This window comes from Pseudorasbora parva, chromosome 25 (genome assembly GCF_024679245.1).
Source record: "Pseudorasbora parva isolate DD20220531a chromosome 25, ASM2467924v1, whole genome shotgun sequence".
Taxonomy (NCBI): domain Eukaryota; kingdom Metazoa; phylum Chordata; class Actinopteri; order Cypriniformes; family Gobionidae; genus Pseudorasbora; species Pseudorasbora parva.
The window spans coordinates 32,325,387-32,352,061 of record NC_090196.1 but is presented as its reverse complement, the minus strand read 5'-3'; positions in this window follow the sequence as shown (position 1 = coordinate 32,352,061).

Below are 26,675 nucleotides of genomic sequence, written 5' to 3'. Positions count from 1 at the left end.
TCATAAGCTCAAGTTGAAGCACTAAAATGATTGGAAATGCAAAAAATACTTAAAACTGACATTTCTTTTAAGTTAAATCCAAACATAAAACCCCACAAAAGCATCTAAAAATTCCCAAAACAATTTACTTTAACTCGAAATATACAGGGGTGAAATTGAGTTTTAATGAAGTAAATAATTGTTTTAATAACTTTATTTGTTTATGATATTTTGCAGTATATTTGTGATTGTTTGTGGCTTATTAAATATTCTCTTTAACCATGGAAGAAAATATTATTTCAGTAATTAAGTCAATATTTTTTACTTGTATATAAGTTTTAAAAGCGGTGCTAAATGTCCATTTTAGTTTAGTAAATTAATTTATTAAGTCCTAATTTTATATTTTAGAACGTGATATTGCAGGGTTTGGACAAGAATATCATAAATTTTTGTTGCAATTTATTGGGGTTCAAATGCGATATCAAAATAATTTAGCTAAGTATAGTTTTGATTGTGATCACTGGTCAAGCTAAAAGCAATTAAAAGACGAAATGATCAATATTATTTTATGATCTGAGTTTTGTGTCTTACACATACAGTATTTGGACACAAATAAAACCATCTGCATATCATTTCATATTTGCTGTGATATTTCAGGTCATTTATTGTAAAGAATGATACGCAAGCAGACTTTTAAAACATGATTTGAAGTGCCAAACTAATAGATCAAGTGTTATGTTAACTTGATTAAGTTAGTGTTAGTTGAACATGTTGATAGTTAATATGATTCTCAAGGAGAAAGGTATCATACATCCACTAAAACACCAGCAAAAATGACGCTATTTCTCTTATATTGTAATGACACTCGGGCATTTTTAAGCATCCAGATACTTGTCATCATTATAAAGGATTATTGCATTTGTATTGTTTTCATTAACTTTTTATCTTTTGTCAGATCAACTTAAATAATTAATGTTTCTATGTATTACATCAGCGGTTCCCAAACTAGGGGTGCGCAGACTGACCACCAGGGGTGCGCGAGAGAATGTTTGTAATAGCAGAAAATTGCCTCTTTTTTATTTTTTATTTTACGTATCTAACTTGGATAAAATTCACATATCAGAGTGTTATAGATAAATACAAATTTCACATTACAAGCTGTAGTAAATTATAGTAAATCATATTTTCATTTCATTTTACAAGCGCGTCTGCGTCAAAGCCCTGCCCTTTTCATTTTAGGTTCGAAAGAAAAGTGCGTTTTTTGATGTAGTGTGAGTTATTTACTGATGTAGTGTGAGTTATTTACTGATGTAGTGTGAGTTATTTACTGATGTAGTGTGAGTTATTTACTGATGTAGTGTGAGTTATTTACTGATGTAGCGTGAGTTATTTACTGATGTAGCGTGAGTTATTTACTGATGTAGTGTGAGTTATTTACTGATGTAGTGTGAGTTATTTACTGATGTAGTGTGAGTTATTTACTGATGTAGTGTGAGTTATTTACTGATGTCCGATTATTTACTGATGTAGTGTGAGTTATTTACTGATGTAGCGTGAGTTATTTACTGATGTAGTGTGAGTTATTTACTGATGTAGTGTGAGTTATTTACTGATGTAGCGTGAGTTATTTACTGATGTAGTGTGAGTTATTTACTGATGTAGTGTGAGTTATTTACTGATGTAGTGTGAGTTATTTACTGATGTAGCGTGAGTTATTTACTGATGTAGTGTGAGTTATTTACTGATGTAGTGTGAGTTATTTACTGATGTAGCGTGAGTTATTTACTGATGTAGTGTGAGTTATTTACTGATGTAGCGTGAGTTATTTACTGATGTCCGAATATTTACTGATGTAGTGTGAGTTATCTACTGATGTAGTGTGAGTTATTTACTGATGTAGTGTGAGTTATCTACTGATGTAGTGTGAGTTATTTACTGATGTAGCGTGAGTTATTTACTGATGTAGTGTGAGTTATTTACTGATGTAGTGTGAGTTATCTACTGATGTAGTGTGAGTTATTTACTGATGTAGCGTGAGTTATTTACTGATGTAGTGTGAGTTATTTACTGATGTAGCGTGAGTTATTTACTGATGTAGTGTGAGTTATTTACTGATGTAGTGTGAGTTATCTACTGATGTAGTGTGAGTTATTTACTGATGTAGTGTGAGTTATCTACTGATGTAGTGTGTTATTTACTGATGTAGCGTGAGTTATTTACTGATGTCCGAATATTTACTGATGTAGTGTGAGTTATCTACTGATGTAGTGTGAGTTATTTACTGATGTAGTGTGAGTTATCTACTGATGTAGTGTGAGTTATTTACTGATGTAGCGTGAGTTATTTACTGATGTAGTGTGAGTTATTTACTGATGTAGTGTGAGTTATCTACTGATGTAGCGTGAGTTATTTACTGATGTAGTGTGAGTTATTTACTGATGTAGTGTGAGTTATTTACTGATGTAGTGTGAGTTATTTACTGATGTCCGAATATTTACTGATGTAGTGTGAGTTATCTACTGATGTAGTGTGAGTTATTTACTGATGTAGCGTGAGTTATTTACTGATGTAGTGTGAGTTATTTACTGATGTAGCGTGAGTTATTTACTGATGTAGAGTGAGTTATTTACTGATGTAGTGTGAGTTATTTACTGATGTAGTGTGAGTTATTTACTGATGTAGCGTGAGTTATTTACTGATGTAGAGTGAGTTATTTACTGATGTAGCGTGAGTTATTTACTGATGTAGTGTGAGTTATTTACTGATGTAGAGTGAGTTATTTACTGATGTAGTGTGAGTTATTTACTGATGTAGCGTGAGTTATTTACTGATGTAGTGTGAGTTATTTACTGATGTAGCGTGAGTTATTTACTGATGTAGAGTGAGTTATTTACTGATGTAGTGTGAGTTATTTACTGATGTAGTGTGAGTTATTTACTGATGTAGCGTGAGTTATTTACTGATGTAGAGTGAGTTATTTACTGATGTAGCGTGAGTTATTTACTGATGTAGTGTGAGTTATTTACTGATGTAGAGTGAGTTATTTACTGATGTCCGATTATTTACTGATGTAGTGTGAGTTATTTACTGATGTAGAGTGAGTTATTTACTGATGTCCGATTATTTACTGATGTAGTGTGAGTTATTTACTGATGTAGTGTGAGTTATTTACTGATGTAGCGTGAGTTATTTACTGATGTAGTGTGAGTTATTTACTGATGTAGTGTGAGTTATTTACTGATGTAGTGTGAGTTATTTACTGATGTAGTGTGAGTTATTTACTGATGTAGTGTGAGTTATTTACTGATGTAGTGTGAGTTATTTACTGATGTAGAGTGAGTTATTTACTGATGTCCGATTATTTACTGATGTAGTGTGAGTTATTTACTGATGTAGAGTGAGTTATTTACTGATGTCCGATTATTTACTGATGTAGTGTGAGTTATTTACTGATGTAGTGTGAGTTATTTACTGATGTAGTGTGAGTTATTTACTGATGTAGTGTGAGTTATTTACTGATGTAGCGTGAGTTATTTACTGATGTAGTGTGAGTTATTTACTGATGTAGCGTGAGTTATTTACTGATGTAGCGTGAGTTATTTACTGATGTAGTGTGAGTTATTTACTGATGTAGTGTGAGTTATTTACTGATGTAGTGTGAGTTATTTACTGATGTAGTGTGAGTTATCTACTGATGTAGCGTGAGTTATTTACTGATGTAGCGTGAGTTATTTACTGATGTAGCGTGAGTTATTTACTGATGTAGCGTGAGTTATTTACTGATGTAGCGTGAGTTATTTACTGATGTAGCGTGAGTTATTTACTGATGTAGCGTGAGTTATTTACTGATGTAGCGTGAGTTATTTACTGATGTAGTGTGAGTTATTAACTGATGTAGTGTGAGTTATCTACTGATGTAGCGTGAGTTATTTACTGATGTAGCGTGAGTTATTTACTGATGTAGCGTGAGTTATTTACTGATGTAGCGTGAGTTATTTACTGATGTAGTGTGAGTTATCTACTGATGTAGTGTGAGTTATTTACTGATGTAGCGTGAGTTATTTACTGATGTAGCGTGAGTTATTTACTGATGTAGCGTGAGTTATTTACTGATGTAGCGTGAGTTATTTACTGATGTAGCGTGAGTTATTTACTGATGTAGCGTGAGTTATTTACTGATGTAGCGTGAGTTATTTACTGATGTAGCGTGAGTTATTTACTGATGTAGCGTGAGTTATTTACTGATGTAGCGTGAGTTATTTACTGATGTAGCGTGAGTTATTTACTGATGTAGTGTGAGTTATTAACTGATGTAGTGTGAGTTATCTACTGATGTAGCGTGAGTTATTTACTGATGTAGCGTGAGTTATTTACTGATGTAGCGTGAGTTATTTACTGATGTAGCGTGAGTTATTTACTGATGTAGTGTGAGTTATCTACTGATGTAGTGTGAGTTATTTACTGATGTAGCGTGAGTTATTTACTGATGTAGCGTGAGTTATTTACTGATGTAGCGTGAGTTATTTACTGATGTAGCGTGAGTTATTTACTGATGTAGCGTGAGTTATTTACTGATGTAGCGTGAGTTATTTACTGATGTAGCGTGAGTTATCTACTGATGTAGCGTGAGTTATTTACTGATGTAGCGTGAGTTATTTACTGATGTAGCGTGAGTTATTTACTGATGTAGCGTGAGTTATTTACTGATGTAGCGTGAGTTATTTACTGATGTAGCGTGAGTTATTTACTGATGTAGCGTGAGTTATTTACTGATGTAGCGTGAGTTATTTACTGATGTAGCGTGAGTTATTTACTGATGTAGCGTGAGTTATTTACTGATGTAGCGTGAGTTATTTACTGATGTAGTGTGAGTTATCTACTGATGTAGTGTGAGTTATTTACTGATGTAGTGTGAGTTATTTACTGATGTAGTGTGAGTTATTTACTGATGTAGTGTGAGTTATCTACTGATGTAGTGTGAGTTATTTACTGATGTAGTGTGAGTTATTTACTGATGTAGTGTGAGTTATCTACTGATGTAGTGTGAGTTATTTACTGATGTAGTGTGAGTTATTTACTGATGTAGTGTGAGTTATCTACTGATGTAGTGTGAGTTATTTACTGATGTAGTGTGAGTTATTTACTGATGTAGTGTGAGTTATTTACTGATGTAGTGTTAGTTATCTACTGATGTAGTGTGAGTTATCTACTGATGTAGTGTGAGTTATCTACTGATGTCCGATTATTTACTGATGTAGTGTGAGTTATTTACTGATGTAGTGTGAGTTATTTACTGATGTAGTGTGAGTTATTTACTGATGTAGTGTGAGTTATCTACTGATGTAGTGTGAGTTATTTACTGATGTAGTGTGAGTTATCTACTGATGTAGTGTGAGTTATCTACTGATGTAGTGTGAGTTATTTACTGATGTAGTGTGAGTTATTTACTGATGTAGTGTGAGTTATCTACTGATGTAGTGTGAGTTATCTACTGATGTAGTGTGAGTTATTTACTGATGTAGTGTGAGTTATCTACTGATGTAGTGTGAGTTATCTACTGATGTAGTGTGAGTTATTTACTGATGTCCGATTATTTACTGATGTAGTGTGAGTTATCTACTGATGTAGTGTGAGTTATCTACTGATGTAGTGTGAGTTATCTACTGATGTAGTGTGAGTTATTTACTGATGTAGTGTGAGTTATTTACTGATGTAGTGTGAGTTATTTACTGATGTAGCGTGAGTTATTTACTGATGTAGTGTGAGTTATTTACTGATGTAGCGTGAGTTATTTACTGATGTAGTGTGAGTTATTTACTGATGTCCGATTATTTACTGATGTAGTGTGAGTTATTTACTGATGTAGCGTGAGTTATCTACTGATGTAGTGTGAGTTATTTACTGATGTAGTGTGAGTTATTTACTGATGTAGTGTGAGTTATTTACTGATGTAGTGTGAGTTATTTACTGATGTAGTGTGAGTTATTTACTGATGTAGTGTGAGTTATTTACTGATGTCCGATTATTTACTGATGTAGTGTGAGTTATTTACTGATGTAGTGTGAGTTATTTACTGATGTAGCGTGAGTTATTTACTGATGTAGTGTGAGTTATTTACTGATGTAGTGTGAGTTATTTACTGATGTAGTGTGAGTTATTTACTGATGTAGTGTGAGTTATCTACTGATGTAGTGTGAGTTATTTACTGATGTCCGATTATTTACTGATGTAGTGTGAGTTATTTACTGATGTAGTGTGAGTTATTTACTGATGTAGCGTGAGTTATTTACTGATGTAGTGTGAGTTATTTACTGATGTAGTGCGAGTTATTTACTGATGTAGTGTGAGTTATTTACTGATGTAGTGTGAGTTATCTACTGATGTAGTGTGAGTTATTTACTGATGTAGTGTGAGTTATTTACTGATGTCCGATTATTTACTGATGTAGTGTGAGTTATTTACTGATGTCCGATTATTTACTGATGTAGTGTGTGTTATTTACTGATGTCCGATTATTTACTGATGTAGAGTGAGTTATTTACTGATGTCCGATTATTTACTGATGTAGTGTGTTATTTACTGATGTCCGATTATTTACTGATGTAGAGTGAGTTATTTACTGATGTCCGATTATTTACTGATGTAGTGTGAGTTATTTACTGATGTCCGATTATTTACTGATGTAGAGTGAGTTATTTATTGATGTCCGATTATTTACTGATGTAGTGTGAGTTATTTACTGATGTAGTGTGAGTTATTTACTGATGTAGAGTGAGTTATTTACTGATGTCCGATTATTTACTGATGTAGTGTGAGTTATTTACTGATGTAGTGTGAGTTATTTACTGATGTAGTGTGAGTTATTTACTGATGTCCGATTATTTACTGATGTAGTGTGAGTTATCTACTTATGTAGTGTGAGTTATTTACTGATGTAGTGTGAGTTATTTACTGATGTAGAGTGAGTTATTTACTGATGTCCGATTATTTACTGATGTAGTGAGTTATTTACTGATGTCCGATTATTTACTGATGTAGTGAGTTATTTACTGATGTCCGATTATTTACTGATGTAGTGAGTTATTTACTGATGTCCGATTATTTACTGATGTAGTGAGTTATTTACTGATGTCCGATTATTTACTGATGTAGTGCGAGTTATTTACTGATGTAGTGTGAGTTATTTACTGATGTAGTGCGAGTTATTTACTGATGTAGTGTGAGTTATTTACTGATGTAGTGCGAGTTATTTACTGATGTCCGATTATTTACTGATGTAGTGCGAGTTATTTACTGATGTAGTGCGAGTTATTTACTGATGTAGCGTGAGTTATTTACTGATGTAGTGTGTTATTTACTGATGTAGTGTGAGTTATTTACTGATGTCCGATTATTTACTGATGTAGTGTGAGTTATTTACTGATGTAGTGTGAATTATTTACTGATGTCCGATTGTTTACTGATGTAGTGTGTTATTTACTGATGTAGTGTGAGTTATTTACTGATGTCCGATTATTTACTGATGTAGTGTGAGTTATTTACTGATGTAGTGTGAGTTATTTACTGATGTAGTGTGAGTTATTTACTGATGTAGTGTGAGTTATTTACTGATGTCCGATTATTTACTGATGTAGCGTGAGTTATTTACTGATGTAGTGTGAGTTATTTACTGATGTCCGATTATTTACTGATGTAGTGTGAGTTATTTACTGATGTAGTGTGAGTTATCTACTGATGTAGTGTGAGTTATTTACTGATGTAGTGTGAGTTATTTACTGATATCCGATTATTTACTGATGTAGTGTGAGTTATCTACTTATGTAGTGTGAGTTATTTACTGATGTAGTGTGAGTTATTTACTGATGTAGTGTGAGTTATTTACTGATGTAGTGTGAGTTATTTACTGATGTAGTGTGAGTTAGAAAGCACACCGCTGACATGGCAGGTCACTGCATTTAAGGCACTTTTGAAGTCCATTTGAGAGACACAAAATATCATGCTTTTTTCAATGCACTCGGGTTGAGTATAATTTGCACCTGAAGTTTTTCTCTTCTAAGCTGAGTTTCTTCCTCTCTCTCCCTCTCTCATTTATTTCGTTCTCTGTGCGCCAGGTCGTGTCCCGTGCCAGCTTCGGATGAAGAGTGGCTCAAAAACAGAAGGACACGCACTTACTTTACAGGAAGACTGAGAAAAGAGCTGGAAACGATGAGCGTCGTCACCGGGTGAGTTGGGTTTATATGTTGTAACATTTGATTGTTTGATTGACAGGTCTCAAAAGCTACATTTAAATGAATGACCGCATGCATACGAAACCCAACATGCCTCACTGATTGTGCGTTGAAATAATTGTGTGAAAATGTTTGGTTCATTGAATCAATTTAGGTTTGCTCGTGTCATCGAGCGCGTTTATGAAGTGATCTACTGTACGTTTGAGAAAAGTCATCGCCTAGTTTTTGCAAACTTTGTTCTTGTCAAGGAAGAAAAGCTGAGATTTTTTTGTTATCTAACATTGTAAATTAATTCATATTTAATGTAATTTTCATTCAATGTTCATCAATCAGAGCTCAGATTATCTAAGAAGAAAATTAAACATTTATGCGCTTAAGGAAAAAAATGTCAACTCATGAGTGATTTTGGGTTTATATTTTGTACACTGGTGTTTGAATTGTTCTGAATTTGTGTTATATTCACACACTTTTATTCACGGCATTAAAAATAAGACATTTTAATTTAAAAATGTGTTATTACCAGAAAATACTGTGGAATTTGGTTCACCGGATATAAAATATTATATACTGAAAACATGTAGCCAGTCTCTGAGTTAATTATTTTTTAAATAAGTAATCTAAAAATAATATTTGGCCAATGTAGTGTAATTACATGTGCATGCAATTTAAATGCTTAAAAGGTGTTTTTAATAATTGCCTGATTTGTAAAAGATATACAGACAGAAAGTCTAACAAAAAATGTGTTTTAATGACTATTGTGTGTTGTAAGTAAAGTTAAATATCAGCGATTTTGTGGGGGGAAATTTGGATATTTAATTACTTTTGCTTCAGTTTTTTCTCGTTTTTGTCACACACACACACACACACACACACACACACACACACACACACACACACACACACACACACACACACACACACACACACATTTGCACTATGTTTTATATGTTCCCCTTACAATATTTAGTTTTAGACACATTACATGCATAGTAATTATCTATAAATATATTTCATTTTTAAGGGGTTGGCACAGCATTTGGAAATTTAATTCTACTCAAGAAACTTAATTCTACTCAAGAAACTTAATTCTACTCAAGTTTTGAAACGTGATCAATACAGTAAATATTGCATAATATCTAAGTAAAAATAGTTTGAGTAATTCTTTATATTACTTAATTTATCAAATTAATTCGGCACTGCAATAGTAGTTAATGTACAAGGCATTATAAAGGTATTCATAATCTAAATTTTAATGCATTATATCTTTTCACAAATAAGTTAAAATGCCTTTTAACATTTGCAGATTCCTTGTTACATCTCAAATTGGTTTAGCACTTTCTAAAGGTGTATTCACGAGCCCTATAATGCATTATAAGGTGCATAATTAATTAAGTATCACCCAACCCTGTTTTTAAATTATAAGAAACCAATATTTTTTTTTTAATTCTTTGAAGTCTGTGTTTGCTTTATGCAGAACATTTTGCATTTAATATCATGATTTTTATTTCAGTGCTAACCTGTGCGTCACTGATTTGTCTCAGATCAGGTGCACTGACGAGACGGGACTGCGGTGTCGCTCGGATGGTGCCAGAGGTCAAAGGTCAGCACCAGTTAATAAAAGGAGCTGTCTAAAGGTCCCACAGGTCATTCCCAAGGGGCTGACCCGCTTGTCGGCAACACTTAACATGAGTATAATCTTTACCCTGTCAAAGCAAACAAATGTCGCACCCTCTCAATTTAGCTTGAACAGCCCCTTGAGTAACGCTTTTGACCCAGGGGTCATGACCTTTTTGTCTGACCCAGTGGGGAGTCAATGGAGCAGTCCTTTAAACACGCGTGGAGGTCAGAGGTCAGACCACCTCAAACGGCCTATGCCGCCTTTTCTGCGTGAAGTCGGCTAAAGACGGATGTGTGATGTTGTTTAAGAGTAGTCTAAATTGTGTGAATTTGATTGGAGAAGCAAATGTGTGTTTAAACAGAGGCGGTTTAATTTTACTAGTACTATTTTTAAGAATAATTCTCTTAACTCAACTTAGTTCTCGGCTCTCAAAGCTCCTGTTGTCGGCTGTTTTCTTGCTGGCTTTCATTTGTCCAGCATTTCCTGTTGCGACAAACATTGTGTGTTTGGTGTGTGTGTGTGTGTGTGTGTGTCACACTACCTCGTCCAGAGTACTTACCCATGCTAACGTAGCCTAACGCCAGGCCAACATCACGATATCAAAGAATGCAGTGCTGACTAAAATGTGCAGCAAAACATTTGTGCTGGTTGGCATATTATTTCATTTTCAAAGTCCAGTTAAAGTCTGGGGAATCTTTCGCAAGGACACGGATCCAGGGGAGAATAGTCCAAATATAGCTTCCCTCGCTAGAGAAAGAAAACTGCATTGCATTTAACTGCATTAAAAAAGCGGTTTTATTTTAAAGCAATTTTAATGCACTTGCTAATCATTTTTATTGCATTATAATATAGATTTTAATTGCAAAAAAATAAATACATGAGAAAACACTGCAATATTTGTTTCATCCATGCATTTTTTCCCCCTTCTGTGTAAAGAAAAATGGATCCATTGGAGAATTGTCCAGATATAGTTTCTATTCTATATAGAGAAAACTGCATTTCATTCAACTGCATTAAAATGAATACAAATGCATTAAAAACAAGCTGTTCGTTTTAAAGCAACAAATGCATTTTTTTTTAAAAATGCAATTGTTGTGCATATCAATTGTTTTTTTAATACAATTGTTGTGGATATCAATTGTGATTTTAATGCAATTGCTATTCATTTGAATGCTTATTGTTATGCATTTTAATATAGATTTTAATTGCAAAAAATGTAAATAAGAAAACACTGCATGTTCGTTCAGCTGTTCATTTTAATGCAAGAAATGCATTTTATTTGATTGCAATTGTTATGCATGTCAGTTGTGATTTTAATGCACATGCTATTCATATTAATGCAAATTGTTATGCATTTTAATATGTGACCCTGGACTACAAAACCAGTCATGAGGGTCAGATTTCTGAAATCGAGATAAGCTTTCCATTGATATGGTTTGTTAGGATTGGACAATATTTGGCCGAGATACAAGAATTTAAAAATCTGGAATCTGAGGGTACAAAAAAATAAAAATATTGAGAAAATCTCCTTTAACGTTGTCCAAATTAAGTCCTTAGAAATGAATATTACAACTAATAATACATTTTTTAAATATATTTACGGTAGGAAATGCACAAACTATCTATCCTAATGATTTTTGACCCATGCAATGTATTGTTGGTTATTGCCACAGATGACATATATTTTAATGCAATTATACAATAAATAACAATTGCAAAAAATGAACAGAGAAAATGCTGAAATATTTGCATGCATTTTTTTTTTCTGTGTAGAGAAGGAAAAATGTGCATTGCAACATCACCCGTCTGAAAAAATACACACGCTTAAGCAAAACGTGTTTTCCCAGTGCAGTCTTTATTGTGTCCCGTTTGCTTGTGTTTCTCACAGAAAAGGCATCAGATACATGACAGTCCACATCTACGAGATGGTGGCGGCCGCCATTTTGTGCTGTATGTACGTGGCCTCAGAGAGGGGAAGTATATTTGTGCGAGTGTTTAGCTTTTGCGTCGTGTTTTCAACAGTATAAATGTTCGGGTTTAGGCGTTTACTCAAACTCAGGGATACGAGTGTGTTTAGCTTGTAGCTTCTTTCACACATTTTCTTTTGCACCGGTTTCCTGCACTAGGCACTGCATTGCAATGAGTGTGAATGAATGCAACCTTATTTAGGATTAGGTTTGATGCATCTCAAAAACGCTGCTGTTTTGTCAGTGCGTCGCCGTGTTGAGACATAAAGGCGGTGTTGAAGCTCAGGGTGATAATAGTTGGCCGGTAACAGCTTCTCAGTCTTTGGGGATGCAATCTGCTATCTGAAGATAGAAATGAAATATAAGCTTGTGTTTTTATCTGCCTCCTGGAAACGAGGCCGCCGATTGGTCAGAAGCCGTGGCGAGATGTGACGTGGGAGGAAAACGCCGGGGTCCCTATGTAATGGCCTAAAACAGGCCGCACAAACCGTGCTTTTTTTGGTACTCGAACGCATTAACTCCGCATTGGCGTTGGTGTGTTAGTGTGCGAGGACAGACGCGAGTCAGCGCCGAAGGGAATGGGTGCGCCCTCGTGAATCGGCCATGTTAGATCAGTCCCGAGCGCAGCATTCACACTTTTAGACACAGAAAGACGCTGGTTAAGAAAGAAGCCCCACCTTCTGAAGTGTCAAAATCTTCCCTCATTCCCCAGAGAAACTGCAGAGAGAAGTGTTGAGTAAGTCCGAAAATGATTTTTTTCGCAGTTCCGCAGGCTTCTCTCTTCATGCACTCTCATTAGTCTAGCCGCCGAGAGACTGAGAGAGAGTGAGAGAGAGAACGAGAGAGAGAGAGAGGAGGAAAAAAAGTTTGCACAGCGAGTCCGGCCTCAAGGGGTTTCGGGAGCGAGCGCCAGAGCAAACACAACATTTTTGCTCTGTCCTGTTCCTTGTGGTTTATTACAATAGCGTCAGCGACAATGTCAGGCACTGGGAAGAAATGGAGGGAAACGATAGCAACACTTCCCTAACATGAGGGTGTGTTTGAACGAACGCTTTTGCAGTTTTCTTTCCCAGCCTCGTTCAGTCACCACAAGGGAGGGATTTAAGCAAGCGGAGCAGATGGACGGATGAACGAGGAGCAGAGAGAGAGAGCGAGAAAGGGCACATGAGGAGAGCAGTATTGTGGGGGGGGGGCGGAGTCTGTTCACTCTCCTGCTTTTCTCATTGGCTGGAAGGTCAGAGTTGTTGTCTAAATCCAGTGCGGAGACTCTGATTGGTTGAATGTGGTTGTGTCTTCGAGTACAGGCACTTTTGTATGAACTAGTGGCTGATTTTTATTATCTAACACACTTTATTACACTTGGTTTTGCTTTGATTTAGTCCCAAACATCCAGATCTATGAAAATGCATTTTTATAACCACGATAATCTAAACAAAAAGTGAAATGAGCACTAAGCAGTTCAATTATCCATTAAAATTATTTTTAGGGATGCACCGATGTGAAAATTTGAGCTAATATCGATAATTCTTTATATTTAATGTCGTATTTTCGAAGTAATTGATCATATTTCAAGCAACTCAAACCCATAATGGTGAACAGAGCGCATCTGAAGGGTCAGCTGAAGAAAATATTATTCATCAGCTTTAATATATCGACCAAATTTTCTTATTGAGCCGATACAGATATTTTTTTTACATCAATTATTTTGAGGGGAAAAAAACATTGACAAACATTGAAAACATGAACATTTATTTTTATAACTATGATAATCTAAACAAAAAGTGTAATGAGCATTAACCGTTTCAATGAGAAAATGATTCATGATGAGATTAAATGTTTTAACCGATAATTCTTAAGCCGATAATAACCGATATATTGATTGATGAATCTAAATCCAGATTTTTATGTAATTTTGGAGAGCCTGATTACAAAAACAAAAGTCTCACCAATAAAAAGCCATGACCCAAACACACAATTATAATGTTCTCATTATTACTTTATGCATCCTATATGACAGACAATCATATTTCACACAATTCAAAACCATTATGGCGAACAGTGCACATCTGAGGCATCTCAGCCGAAGGAAATATTATTTATCAGCTTTAATATATCAACCGAATTGTCTTATCGAGCCGATACGGATATGGTGGCCAATATATCATGCACTCTTTTTTTTTTTGTATCAATTAGGATCACATCAATCAGAATGCATAAAATGACATTAAGATGGCTATTTAACTCCCCCAAAATGTTTTAATGTCCTTTCCACCACAGAAAGAATGGTAATTTGAGATGTAGTGAAAATGACTCTATGTTCTCATTGTTAGCTGACAAATTAAATTAAGTTTTAGGAGAGTTTATTACTCTCAAAGTTAAGAAGATTTCCTGGAAGTTTGAGACCACACACACACACACACACACATTTCACTATATTAGTGAGGACATTACATAGACTTCCGTTGATTTTTTATCAGGTTAATTATATTTTTTATCCCCTAACCCAACCCCTATCCCCAAACCTACCCATCCCAGAAACGTGCAAAACAATAGAATATAAAAACAGGTTTTGGCTGATAAGCCTTTTTAACTAGTGAGGACAAAACAATAGTCAAATGTCCTCAATAGTGAGTTATTATAATATTTTACTATATAAGTGAGGACATGTGTGCCCTCACAAGTATTGCCTTACAAGGAAAACACACACACACAAACACACACACACACACACACACACACACACACACACACACACACAACAGTAGTCTATATGGCTCATGCACTACACAAAAAAAATAAGTGTTGGCTCAACAAAAAAATAATGTATGCAAACATTTTTATAAATTTGAGTGTTTTTATTTTTTAATTTACGTTCAACCAACAAGCTAGACTGAGCTAGAGGAACTTAATATTGGTTGCAGAAACACACATTTTTAGTTTGATTACTCCAAAAAAATGAAGTTCCTTTAACTACCAAACCTGTAGTCCTGGAACTAATAGCACATGCCAACATAACTTGTATATTTAATGACCAATTAAGATATTTTCTGTCACTGGTATAAGTGCAGTCATTGCTTATAGAGTAAGCAGCACAATGGTAAACACAAAAATGATTTTCAATGTCAAACATAACATTTTTAAACACTAACAGCATTAAACCCTTCACTAAGAACAAATGAATTAACACTTCATTTCAACATTTATTCTCCTCATCCAGTCTTATGCAAAGCATGCTGGGAACTAGAAATCCACAGCCTAATTTCTGAAGTTATCTATTAAGCTACAACCTAATAAAATAAAAAAGCTAATTAACACAGAAATGTGAGTTTAAATTACAGACGGTATTAAATTGATTTAATGATCGACATCATTGCATCAACAGAACTAATGTTTGCAACTTAAAGCGTTTAATTAAAAGATTAAATTAGAATTTTTAAATGGCAACCAGGCATTTATTTAAGTTGTGGTAACTTGTCCCCCAAATTACTTTCTAGAGTGTATATTTAATTAGTCTAAATTCATGTGATGCTTTATTTGAGGAATACAATTAAGTTTAAGTTGCTATTCGATGGAAAAACTCAGCATGTTTTAAAACTCAAAATGGGTGCATTGTGTTCAAAACACACATATAAACCAATGCCGCTTCGGCACCTGTTGCGTAAAGATTCAGATCAATAAATTATGATGACATTTTTACATTGCTTTAACTCACATATCAACTTTTTTTATTAGTTATACAAGAGTCAACTTAAGTCGGTTTAATGTAATTTAAGTTGAAATGACTTAAACATCCAAGTTAATTGTACAAGGCAGCAACTTTTGTGCAACGTTTTGACTTTTTTATGTTAAAGTGCACTATTAAATAAAACATTTAAAGCAACGAAATGAATGTTTGTGGGAGAGAGGACCTAGAAATAGGTTTTTATGTTCAGAAACGGTGTGGAAGTCAAAGTTTCAAATACTTTTTCTGTGTTCTTCTGCTGCTTTTCCACTCTTTCTTTCTCTCCTTCTGCTGGGATTATCCATGTGTGTGTGTGTGTGTGTGTGTGTGTGTGTGTGTGTGTGTGTGTGTGTGTGTGTGTGTGTGTGTGTGTGTGTGTGTGAGAAAACAAACTGAGTCTGCGCGCTGGGGGAGGAGTATCTATGTCACACACTCTCTCTCTCTCTCTCTGTCTTTCTCCTCCTGCTCTGGACTTGCTGTTTTTCCGCCCTCCCACTTCTCTCTCTCTCTCTCTCTCTCTCTCTCTCTCTCTCTCTCTCTCTCTCTCTCTCTCTCTCTCTCTCTCTCTCTCAAGTGCAAGGCCATGTGGGACGTCTGATGAGGAGTTTCACCCTCTACGTCTCCAGTTTCATATCTCTTTCCCTCTCCAGTGTTCTTTCGCTTTCTGTACGGGTTCCTCGAGCACTGCTGCCTTCTCGTGCTGTACGCAAGGTGGAGAGCCATGGGAAAGGAGGTTTAAGAGAGTGTAAAGGAGAAAAAAAGAGGAAAGAAAACCCTTTTTTTGCCACGAGGGCCTCCTGACTAAAGCGCGACAGAAGCTCCTCCACAAACCTGCCAACACGCTCCTGCTATCCAGCACGTTCCTGAGCTTCTCCGTGCACCTGATTGCAGATATCAGGCTGGATTTGCTTTCCCAGATTGCCGTTACGGCCCTATTTCTCTTCTGATTTCGGCGAGAAGGCGAATCCACCTCGACCCGCAGCCCACGCCAGCGCAGCGCCAGGCCCTTCGGAGCGCCGAAAACCTGCTGGAAGTACTGACCTGATTCTGGTGATCCGTTCTGGGACAGGTGCCAGTCCCTCACAAAAGGGCGAGCAAAAATCGGTGCTCTACACTTAAGGAAAACGGCATGCAACTATCACAGAAAAAAGTGAAGGATGGTTGCGGCGGGAGGAGAAGACGCAGAAAAAGAGGAGGTGGGGGGGCGTTTATTCAAGCCTGTTTAGTAACACTCCTCGGGCCTCCGAGAGCCGATCGCATGTGCCGTGGAAACCACGGGACCATTTGCATGCGGCAGACACGCTAATTGTGTGTTTGCTAACACACACCATTCAGCGAGACGCGCTCCGGTCCGCAGACGGGGTTCACACACGCCTCCCAGACGCCCTGGAGGCCTCCTATTGTTCCAGAGGCCCAGCCGAGCAGCCGGCGAGCCTAACCAGAGAGGGCGGACTGGAATTCGATAGCGGGATTGCGGACCGGACAGCTCGCGGAATAGCAGCCCTTTTCTCCCCGCAGCAAGACATCCGAAGATAAAGAGGCCTGTGGAAAGCGCTGCCTCCGGACGCTGACGTCCTCGCAGATGTGTGTAAGTCACAGCAGTGTGTGTGTGTGTGTGCATGCTTTTTTCCTTCGCCGATGCACAGATTACTAAAGCATGCATTTTAAAATTCGGTTATAAACGATGGCAATGAAGGAAATGTTTGTGCATTTGCAGATTTTTAAGTATTCCCAAATGCCTTTAATGCATCCGTAAAATATTACATTTACCCTCATTCGGATGCTTTGAAATTTTCATGTATACTTTCATGCATGTAGAGAGGATACTTTACTGTGTTTATGAAACTTTTGTATGAAGCGGTTTTGTTTTATTAAATACGACCCAGCGAAAGAGGAATTCATTAATGTTTATATTTGGGTCAAAATTATTCATTTTTTTCCATCTAAATTATGATCGTTAGCGAGAGGCCTGGCGTCACTCTTTGTATTCGGCCTCTGTTGGGCCTTTGATCAACCGTACTGTGATAACTGCGATTTTATTTATTGCATGCAATATTATATATTTTTTTTTTTCATACTTGCATACAGTGATTTGTTTTTATAGGTGATTTTTTGGACCACAAATATTTAAACTTACATAATGCGCGTGGTTTGCTCTATTAAGGTAATATTTTTTGCATAATGCATGAAAAAAAATCTACAATTTTTTTATAATCCTGATATGCTTTAACAAATTTATGATTAATTTCATAGCTACTGCTGCTATGACAATATGGCATTCCTAAATCTTAAATATAATAATATTTAGGTTGAATAATTTTTTTTATAAACTAATTAGGCAGTTCATTTTAGAAATATGTTCCCTAAATAAGTTTGTAATAAATTCTGAATCGTGACCCATATTTATTTAATATTGCATAGTTGCGGTTTATAGAATTTCTGAATTGTATTTTCTGTAAAGCCTTGTTTTTTTCTGATAATTATGAGACGGGATTGGATGCGAGTGGTGTAGATTAATGCCTTCCAGCCAAATACTTCTGCTATAACTTTCCCTGTGGGTGTGGAATTCAATTGGATTCCCAGATTGTGGTCTAATGTGTGTGTGTGTGTGTGTGTGTGTGTGTGTGTGTGTGTGTGTGTGTGTGTGTGTGTGTGTGTGTGTGTGTGTGTGTGTGTGTGTGTGTGTGTGTGCTTGTTTTTGTGACATATGAGGATACAAATGTGTATAATGACATGGGTATGACACAGGTATTACAGGAGAGGGTGAAATATGAGGACATTACCCATGGCCCCACTTTTCAAAAGGCTTATAAATCACACAGGAGGAGTTTTTATGAGAAAGTAAAAATGCAGAATGTTTCCTGTGATGGGTAGGTTTAGGGTGTGTGTGTGTGTGTGTGTGTGTGTGTGTGTGTGTGTGTGTGTGTGTGTGTGTGTGTGTGTGTGTGTGTGTGTGTGTGTGTTTACCTGTCAATTAATTTGATGACTTTGCAACTTCACTGTGTTTTGTCAAAGAACTGCAAAACAAGAAGAAGGGCACATCAAACATTTTAAGTGCACACACACACAGACACAGTTAGAAGTACTTAAAAAACACACATTTATTACAGTAAAAACTTCATTGTAATTTTGGGAAAGTTCTAAATATTTGCATCTCGATTGCTCAACCTCAGGCGCACACAGTTAGAAAAGCTTCACACAACTTAAAATTTAATTTTGGGATTTCTAAATGTGTTCAAACTCAATTGATCACCCTCAGGCACACAGACAGACAGACAGACACACACACACACACACACACACACACACACACACACGGAGTCTGCAGTGAAGGGGTCTCATTCCTTAGTAGTTTGTCCCTCTGTGTGTGTGCATGTGTGTGTGTGTGTGTGAAGTTCAAGTCCACCATTTTGATGCAGTGTGTGAATCGAGCTCTATCGATACTTCTTTAATATGGATTTAAAAAAATGACTGACGAGATTAAACGGAGCACAGACTACATTTTTCACAATTGCTACTGTATATTTCAAAACACACATTTGCTGTCTAACAAGTTTATTTACGAAAATACACAAACACACACACGTACACAAACACACCTTTTTGCGCAGTTGTGATTTTATTCTATAATTGAAATATTTCTTTAATCTGTTTACATTATTTTGTGCACTTAAATATCAGCCTAATTTCAAAAGGATAAAAGCATCAAATAGATGAAATAGATGTTGTTGTTTTTAATCTAAAAATGATAACGTTTTGTTTAAGGTATAGAGTAAGTCCATTTGAATTCAAATTAGATATTTAATATCTATAATTGTATGATAAAATATATGTGTGTCTTTTGCATGTGTGTACTCACATCTTTTATAAATTATATATTTAATATTGAATATGTTTATCTTAAACTAAACTAGCACACACACACACATACACACGCACACACACACACACACATTATAACATATATTTATATAAACCACGAGGAGTGTATGATTGTCCGTTAACGTGTGTATTAAAGCCAGTTTAGTCCCTAAATAATAATTAATAATAATTAATAATTCACTTTTTTTATAATACACACATAATATTTTTGTTTTAACCGATGCAAATATTTTTAATCCTATTACGTTTGTCATAATTGTGTTCGTTTCTGATGTTTTCCTTGTTAAGTGTTTGGGACATTTTAAAACACACATTTTATATTACATAACATAACAAATATTCGTTAGTCGCAATTAATTATATTTCACCATAATTAATTTCTCCACAGTCTGAACTTTTACCACATCCTGTGATTATTTGTGTTTGCTGACAGATTTATTGCTTGATAATCTTTTGTAAAGTTTATTGCACGATTGTTATAGGCAAAATAGATTTACGCATCTTTCCACGATTTTGCAATATGCACCAAATGTTTTGCGGAAAAGCGAGACAAAAGAAAGAGTACAATGTGCATAACTTACTATTACAAACAAACTACAGTCTCATAATTTACATGCTTATCAAACCTCATGCAAACACTGTAGATGTGTCTGAAGAGTCATGAAAAAGTGTATAAAATAAGTATCATTGGCTAAATAAATGTCTAAACTAATTGAAAATACTTAAATCTAAAATGCATTCTCTTTTCTTTTTTAAACCGTCCATATTTGTGCATAATAAAGCATGTGAAAAATTAATTTTTATGCATTAAAGAACACGGATAATCTCGCATAACATTATCTGTATAATCTTGCAACATCATGTTTTTTGGAAATCCCCAGTCGTATAAATATGTGGATTCAGAAAAAAATACAAAGTTGTTTTATGTTAAGACACCGTATTTGTACAAGTTCATGTTTAGTGGTATGTGCTTTAAATACAAATACATTAGAAATACATTAAGTCGTCTGGCATTTTCCCAACTAACCTGTTATATCCTGTAATATTTGAAGAATGGTCTCTTTGAATGAACGTTTATTCTCATTTAATCTCTTCTGTTCACATTGATTGAAGCCTGTTCTGTTTTTTTCATGATCAACAAATTTAATAATCACTAATTGCTTCACCTTTTGTTGATCTTTGATCAATAATTCACTGAATAAATCTCTGCTGCAGTGATCAATTAAGCATATCGATGGCTATGCTTCATTAAACAAACAACAAAATGTTTACGAACAGCATGATTTGATTATTTTAATGATTAAAAAGTTCTGCTTTCAAACGCATCTCACATGGATAAAGTTACAGCAGTAACTGATATTGTGTGTGTGTGTCTGGGCATGTTTTTGTGACAGATGAGGACACAAATGTGCATAATGCCATGGGTATGACACAGGTATTACAGGAGAGGGTGAAATATGAGGACATTACCCATGGCCCCACTTTACAAAAGGCTTATAAATCAGACAGGAGGAGTTTTTATGAGAAAGTTAAAATGCAGAATGTGATGGGTAGGTTTAGGGGCTCTGTGTGTGTGTGTGTGTGTGTGTGTGTGTGTGTGTGTGTGTGTGTGTGTGTGTGTGTGTGTGTTGGGTAGGTTTAGGGGCAGGGGCAGTGTAAGGGGATAGAAAATACGGTTTGTACAGTATAAAAACCATTACGCCTATGGAGTGTCCCCACATTTCACAAAAACAAATGTGTGTGTGCATGCATGCTTTCAAGTCTTTTTGCAAAATTATAAATATAATAACACATTTTCATGTATTTTTCCTTAGGCAGAAGGGAAGTTGGAAATGGACTAACCAAGATGCATGGCTGTACAGGTCAGTACAGATATTATTTTCTACTTAGCTACTTAAAAAAACGACATGTAGTCACATTATATTTATTAATTTGATGTTCTCTCCTCAAGTTCAACAGTTGGTGTTGCACACGCTCTAAAAAATGCTGGGTTAAAAACAACCCAAGTTTGGTTGAAAATGGACAAACCCAGAAATTGGGTTATTTGAACCTAGTGAACGGACCCATTCAAACAACCTAATTTCTGGGTTTGTCCATTTTTAACCCAGCATTTTTTGGTGTGCAGAAATGCATAGATTTTTTTTCAACTATTTTGTTTATTTATTAAATCAGAAATTGAAAGGACGTATTATATTACAGTTTTCCGGACTGTGTGTTGAATATAATGGGCTTTGGAGGGAAACACGTTTCCATAATTTTGCATCTGACAGTGACGCCCTCTAGAGTCCGGACATGACACTGCTGATCCCAAATTCACAATCCCATAATCACAAAGAAAGCACATGTCAAAATTCATTGTAAAACACCACGTGCAAGTGCCACCATAGCGGCCAAATATTTCACTTCAGCCTTATTTTTTGGACGAGACAATGTTTGAGTTAAAATTCGTATCACCCGACGTCCATCATGTGCCGGTTCGGTCGGGGCATCTCCATGTTTATAGGCGCCATGTCTTGTCGAAAGCACTCACATCCTCGTAGAGCTCATTATTACAACTTGAACTCTGGATATTTTCTGAGAGCTCCTACTAGTGTTGTAGTCAAGACCACCTAAACAGAGACCAAGACCACCTAAACTGAGACCAAGACCACCTAAATCGAGACCAAGACCACCTAAACTGACACCAAGACCACCTAAACCGAGACCAAGACCACCTAAACTGAGACCAAGACCACCTAAACCGAGACCAAGACCACCAAAAATGAGACCAAGACCACCTAAATTGAGATCAAGACCACCTAAATCGAGACCAAGACCACCTAAACCGAGACCAAGACCACCTAAATCGAGACCAAGACCACCTAAACTGAGACCAAGACCACCTAAACTGACACCAAGACCACCTAAACTGAGACCAAGACCACCTAAACTGAGACCAAGCCCACCTAAACTGAGACCAAGACCACCTAAACCGAGACCAAGACCACCTAAACTGAGTCCAAGACCACCTAAACTGAGACCAAGACCACCTAAACTGAGACCAAGACCACCTAAACCGAGACCAAGACCACCTAAACTGAGACCAAGACCACCTAAACTGACACCAAGACCACCTAAACCGAGACCAAGACCACCTAAACTGAGACCAAGAACACCTAAACCGAGACCAAGACCACCAAAAATGAGACCAAGACCACCTAAATCGAGATCAAGACCACCTAAATCGAGACCAAGACCACCTAAACCGAGACCAAGACCACCTAGACCGAGACCAAGACCACCTAAACTGAGACCAAGACCACCTAAATCGAGACCAAGACAACCTAAATTGAGACCAAGACCACCTAAATTGAGACCAAGACCACCTAAACTGAGACCAAGACCACCTAAACTGAGACCAAGACCACCTAAATTGGGACCAAGACCACCTAAACTGAGACTAAAACTACCTAAACTGAGTCCAAGACCACCTAAATTGACACCAAGACCACCTAAACCGAGACCAAGACCACCTAAACTGAGACCAAGACCACCTAAACCGAGACCAAGACCACCAAAAATGAGACCAAGACCACCTAAACTGAGACCAAGACCACCTAAACCGAGACCAAGACCACCTAGACCGAGACCAAGACCACCTAAACTGAGACCAAGACCACCTAAATCGAGACCAAGACCACCTAAATTGAGACCAAGACCACCTAAACTGAGACCAAGACCACCTAAACTGAGACCAAGACCACCTAAACCGAGACCAAGACCACCTAAACCGAGACCAAGACCACCTAAACTGAGACCAAGACCACCTAAACTGACACCAAGACCACCTAAACCGAGACCAAGACCACCTAAACTGAGACCAAGAACACCTAAACCGAGACCAAGACCACCAAAAATGAGACCAAGACCACCTAAATCGAGATCAAGACCACCTAAATCGAGACCAAGACCACCTAAACCGAGACCAAGACCACCTAGACCGAGACCAAGACCACCTAAACTGAGACCAAGACCACCTAAATCGAGACCAAGACAACCTAAATTGAGACCAAGACCACCTAAATTGAGACCAAGACCACCTAAACTGAGACCAAGACCACCTAAACTGAGACCAAGACCACCTAAATTGGGACCAAGACCACCTAAACTGAGACCAAAACTACCTAAACTGAGTCCAAGACCACCTAAACTGACACCAAGACCACCTAAACCGAGACCAAGACCACCTAAACTGAGACCAAGACCACCTAAACCGAGACCAAGACCACCAAAAATGAGACCAAGACCACCTAAACTGAGACCAAGACCACCTAAACCGAGACCAAGACCACCTAGACCGAGACCAAGACCACCTAAACTGAGACCAAGACCACCTAAATCGAGACCAAGACCACCTAACCCGAGACCAAGACCACCTAAACTGAGACCAAGACCACCTAAACTGACACCAAGACCACCTAAATCGAGACCAAGACCACCTAAACTGAGACCAAGACCACCTAAACTGAGACCAAGACCACCTAAACCGAGACCAAGACCACCTACACCGAGACCAAGACCACCTAAACCGAGACCACCTAAACCGAGACCACCTAAACCGAGACCAAGTCAAGACCAAGAACTCTTTAAATTCATCTGAAAGATCCCTATCTTCTGTCTGAGAAATGTCTTATATTTAATGAATAAATACAACTAGAAGAGTAAGACACTATAGCTGCATCTGAATTGGTACAATAATGCCAGCATAAAAAAATGATCAGATTAATTTAACATTAAAACACTCACAGAATCATTTATTCAACCAATTTGTTTAAAGCAGACGATTCATATAATAAGGAAATGTTTACGAATTAGCAGTACAATTTGTACAATTTGTCATTTAATAATAACTTTTTTGTACATTCATATAAATCAATATCCCGCTTACCGTATATTCATGAAAACAGCTCTCTTGCTCTTGTGATATTACTTAATTATATTATACGTTATATAAAACAGAAATCCCAGAATTGTGTGGACATTTATATTAATTTTGGGCATTTTGGAGACAATGCGGCATTGATTTTGAAGTCACATTACAAAGAAGTAATTGATTGTATTTTAAGCAGCGAGTTTTATGTCATATCATATAATGATGTTAAATCAGACAATGTACCCGCAATTTAGTGATATCCCAGCAGTTGTGGTCTTAGATAAAATCCTGAGTCCTCTAAGTCCGAGACCAAGACAAGACAGAGAAGAAATGCAGTCGAGACTAGAGGTCGACCGATAGTGGATTTTACCGATACCGATAGCTAGGTTGGACCTCACTTGCCGATAACCGATTAATCGACCGATAGTTTTAAAAAAGATACTAGATTAAAATATAATAATACATAAAATAACCAGTGCTGAACTTTATTACAAGAAATTTAAAAAGTACTGAACCATGAAAATGTGTTAAATTTCATATGTAAATATTAAAATATTAAAATGAGTTCTAACAGAAAAAAAATTCTACAGAAAATAACTAAAACATTAAAATATTACAAATACATGTTTCTTAAGCTATAACCTAGAAACATGTAAATGTCAGGTAACAGACTGCAAATCCCATTTGTTAACAATGATGTATTTATTTAGCTCGCTTACATGAACTAAATGCATTATGTAATGTACATTTTACAGCATGTATTAATATTTGAACAATACAATTCTACCTTAAAGGGGGGGTGAAACACTCAGTTTCAGTCAGTGTCATGTCAATCTTGAGTACCTATAGAGTAGCATTGCATCCTGCATATCTCCGAAAAGTCTTTATTTTTTTAATAATTATATAAGAAAGATGCGCTGTTCCGAGTCTTTCCGAAAAAAGCCGAGCGGGTGGGGGCGTGTCGTGTGAGCGGAGCTAAATAATGACGTGTGCTCGCTGCTGCTATGTTGAGTCGAGTGCGTCGTAAAGCTGTGTCAACAGCGGGAAAAAAACTTTATTCAAAATAAAAATATGGCTTTTAATCAGATACAGCCATACACCTATGATCCGGAATCAGACCCAGAGGCTGCAGTTGAACAGGAGCAGCAGCAAAAACGACTAGAGCAGGACGTCTGTATGTGGTACAAGTTATACACTAACTATATAATATGCTTAGCGGCTTGTGTTATTTACATATTTATACTTGAATTATATCGTCGTATTTTTGTCTTTCAAGGTGTACATGTGGGAAGTGCAGTTGTGCACGTGTGTTTGTGTGTTTACGCGTGGTTTGTGTAGACAGTAAGCGGACTAAAAAAAACACAGACATTTGAAGCAGTCTCACTCACCCTTCTAACGTTGGGACTGCTCCATCCTTCAGCATTAGGCGATTGGGAAAATCCGGCGTCGAGCTGGGCCTTGTTTATGAAACAGTCGGCACCGAAATGCAGCGAACAGATATAAACATTCGCGCAACTCAGTTGCTGATCCGGAAAAGCAAATTACATCCACTGTTGCCTTGACGCGGGGTTTTGGGGGAATCTGTGCAGGACTGTCTTGGTCTGGCAACCAAAAACGCACTTTTTTGGTGACATTGTTATGTGCACATCACCTGTGCAGCGCATCCTACAAGCCAGCGCTTTGATGGGCGTAGCCTCTTGCTTTCGCTCTCTCCCTCTCTCTCTCTCACGCGCTTCCGGTAGAATTGTCCGTAAGGCCCATACAAGGAAATTCCGCCCCCATTAACGTCAAAGGGGACGCATGATCGCAAAAAACTTGCCGAAACTTATGACTAACCGGAAGTAGTATTTTTAACAAAGAAATACTCCCATCAAACGTCCACCTTAACTTTGTCTATGTTTAGGATGGGATTCCAAGTCTTTAACAGTGTAAAAAGATCAGTATGCATGAAACAGCATTTCACCCCCCCTTTAATCATTCATGTTAGTTCATAGTGCATAAAAAAGGTTAACAGATAAAACTAACAATGAATAATACTTCTACAGCATTTATTAACCTTACTTAATGTTACAAATTGAATATTATTGTATTATATTAAGTGTTATCATTTCATATAGATCCAAACAGTTCGCTTTTTTAGAACACAACGGTTTTCTTATCAAAATAACAACATGTATTGACGTCTAATGCGTTTATATTTCTGTCGGATGCATGATACAGTTTCTCACATCAAAAAAAGTGTCTCAGTTACATCGTTTTAATTCCTGAGGTAACCGTTGCTACTAATATTAGCGTCCTGTCAGCCTCGACGACAAAGTACATATACTGCTGTTCTTCCCCTGCTAAAGCAACTAGTCAACAAATCAAT